We start from the raw sequence: 3,187 nt of genomic DNA on the forward strand, positions 1-3,187 counted from the left end.
GGTGGGAGAGTATGGCGTTTGTTTACGCTGTATCGTGTTGCATGCCTCTCGTCGTGGCCCTTTGGGCCAGTCGCATGGCGACTCCAAAGGGGTTCTTGATTTTGGCGTGTTTTCCTTGGCGAGCCGCGGGTCCATTTAGCGGAGTCCCTGGTCGATGTACTTAGCCTTCCTAGTCACCTGCCTAAGGTAGAAGAGGGCGATTGCATGCTCTGTGGCGTAGCATTGTACGGTTGCTGGGCACAGGGGGCTGGTCGAGCGGGCGACCCTGCTGTAGGGTCCAGTCGCTGTTTTTCGCTTGAGGGCGTAAGGGGTGGTGGATGGGCCAGTCCTGGTATTGCGACTGGCTGGCACACCACGCCCTTGTTAGCCGAGCTACTTGGCTGTTCTGTATTGCTCTACAAGCAGCAGCAAGCGAAAGTCTCCCAGTTTTTGAGATGCGCGACTTGGCGACCTGCTCGTTGTGGCGTTTGGGAGATATGTCCGTGCATTGCGCAGAGGCGGTCGGCGAGTGCGAGTGGAGTAGCCGAAAACTTTATTGATATTCGGATGTTGCTTAAATGGTGACTAGGTGTAAAACCGTCAGAGGAGGTTGACGTTCCAGGGCCGCTCGACCTCCCTGGTGAGTGGCTCGCCGTTGTCGTCTTTGCGGACGTCGGTGAGGTAGTAGGAGTCATTGCCGAGTACACGACTGATGGCGAATGGCCCTTCCCATGGGGGAGATAGCTTGTGCATGCCTTTTTTGTCCTGGATTAGCCGAAGGACAAGGTTGCCCTCTTGGAAGGAGCGACTGCGGACGCAGCGACTTTGGTAGCGTCGGAGGCCTTGTTGGTAAATGGTCGTCCTGGAGAGTGCGAGGTCTCGTGCCTCGTCGAGGAGATCGATGTCATCCTGGTGAGCGTGCTCGTTTTCTTCTTCGGCGTAGTTTACGACTCGCGGTGAATCGTGGTCGATGTCGGTGGGCATGACCGCTTCGGCACCGTACACTAAGAAGAAGGGCGTATAGCTAGTCGACCTGTTTGGTGTTGTGCGGATGCCCCAGAGTATTGAGGGAAGTTCTTCCGCCCAGCATCCGGCCGCGCGTTCCAGAGGTACCTCCAGTCGTGGTTTGATTCCGTGGAGGATACTCTGGTTCGCTCTCTCTGCTCCGTTCGACTCGGGGTGCGCGACTGAGGCGAGGTCGAGTCGGATGCCATTCTCTTCGCAGAAATCGGCCATTTCTCCTTTGGCGAAGTTTGTACCATCATCGGTGATGATGTTGTGCGGGTATCCGTAGCGATAGATCAACTCCCACAGGAACTTGGTGGCCGTTTTTCCATCGCACTTCTTGATGGGTTTTGCTTCCACCCATTTTGTGAACTTGTCCACGGCGACGAGGAGGTGAGTGTACCCGCCAGGCGCTGTTTTGAACTTCCCCACCATGTCCATGCCCCAGACAGCGAATGGCCAGGTGAGGGGATGGTCTTTAGTGCCGAGCCCGGCATGTGCGACTGGCTTGTGTACTTATGGCACCCGACGCACGCGCGAACGAGGTCGACTGCGTCGGTGTGGGCTGTTGGCCAGTAGAAGTCATATCAAAAAGCTTTGGCCACAATCGAGTGCGCACCCGCATGATGGCCGCAGTCCCCTGCGTGGATGCCGCGCAGGAATTTACGACCTTCTTCAGCGGTGATGCATCGCTGAAATACTCCAGAGATGTTGCGCTTGTAGAGCTCGTTGTTGATGATGGTGAACGACTTCCAACGGCGCACGAGCATGCGTGCTTCTGCTTCGTCCATTGGCAAGATTTTCCGCTCGAGGTAGCTCATGTATGGTTCCGTCCAGTCCCATGCATCGGAGACGACTGCGACTATCATGGAGTCGGGTGCGGATGGCTCGGTGATGTCGATCTCCCGGGGCACTCGCACCGACAAGTGGGTGAGTGAAAGAACATGTCCATTACCCCATGTGTGGTTTTGGTAATTGATGACAATCCCTATGGACTAACGGTTGCATTGAGAATCTATCTTAGGTCCATAGCCATGTGTTGGTCTCAAGGTTGCAAGATGGAGAAGACGGTGTCGAAGAGATACGAAGACCGTGTTGAAGATGAAGAGAGATGAAGACGGCGTAGGAGATGGATGAAGACGGGGGCGTGCGTACAAGATTGAAGAAGACGGTGGCGTGTATGTTGGAGGAAGGCGGTGGCATGTACAATGATGAAGAGGATGAAGACGGAGCTTGCCGACTCAAGAGGAACGCGCAAGGACAAGGTTTGTGCTCGATAGGATAGTAGGTCGCATCATCGGAGAGAGCTCAAACCTTGCATGCATTGCATCATGTTTCTTGGCTGTTCTTGGTTCTTATCCATGAGATGGGTTAGAGCTTGTGTTCATTCTCATGACAAGCTCTAGCTCATCGGAAACGGATTCGGGATGCATTGCATGTTGCACGCACAAGGGTGATGATTTTCCCGATATACCATATTGAGAGGTTACACCTCTATGACCATGAGAAAATCATCACTCACTCTTTTCCATGTTTTCACCTTGTGTAGTGGTATATCTTGTCGCCCTCTTTCCAACAAAATTGGTTTCACCGCAATCGGAGTTTCCTATCTCGAGTTATTGATTTTTCCGTTGACCCCGCTCGCCCTCGAGCCCTGTGCCTGCGCCTCGCTCCCGCTCGCTGCTCCCGCTCGCCTGGCACCTGGCCCCACCCCACTTCTCGCTGCCTGCTACTGCTGCCACGCCGCACATCGCATGCTCTGCCTGCTCCTTATTGTCTACTGTTGGCTTCTTTTCCTGTAGACAGTGTTGGGCCTCCAAGAGAATCGGTTTGTAGAACATCAGCAAGTTCTCCCTTAAGTGAATCACCCAAGGTTTATAGAACTCAGGGAGGAAGAGGTCAAAGATATCCCTCTCAAGCAACCCTGCAATCACAATACAAGAAGTCTCTTGTGTCCCCAACACACCTAATACACTTGTCAGATGTATAGGTGCACTAGTTCGGTGAAGAGATAGTGAAATACAAGTAATATAGATGATTATGATTAGTAATAGCAATCTGAAATAAATATGGCAGCGGGTAAACATGTAGCAGAACAGTAAATAAACGGAGATTCGATGTGTGGAAACAAGGCCTAGGGATCATACTTTCACTAGTGGACACTCTCAACATTGATCACACAACTGAAACTACTCTACACTCT

The sequence above is a fragment of the Lolium perenne genome, chromosome 3, assembly GCF_019359855.2.
Source record: "Lolium perenne isolate Kyuss_39 chromosome 3, Kyuss_2.0, whole genome shotgun sequence".
In the NCBI taxonomy this organism is placed as follows: Eukaryota; Viridiplantae; Streptophyta; class Magnoliopsida; order Poales; family Poaceae; genus Lolium; species Lolium perenne.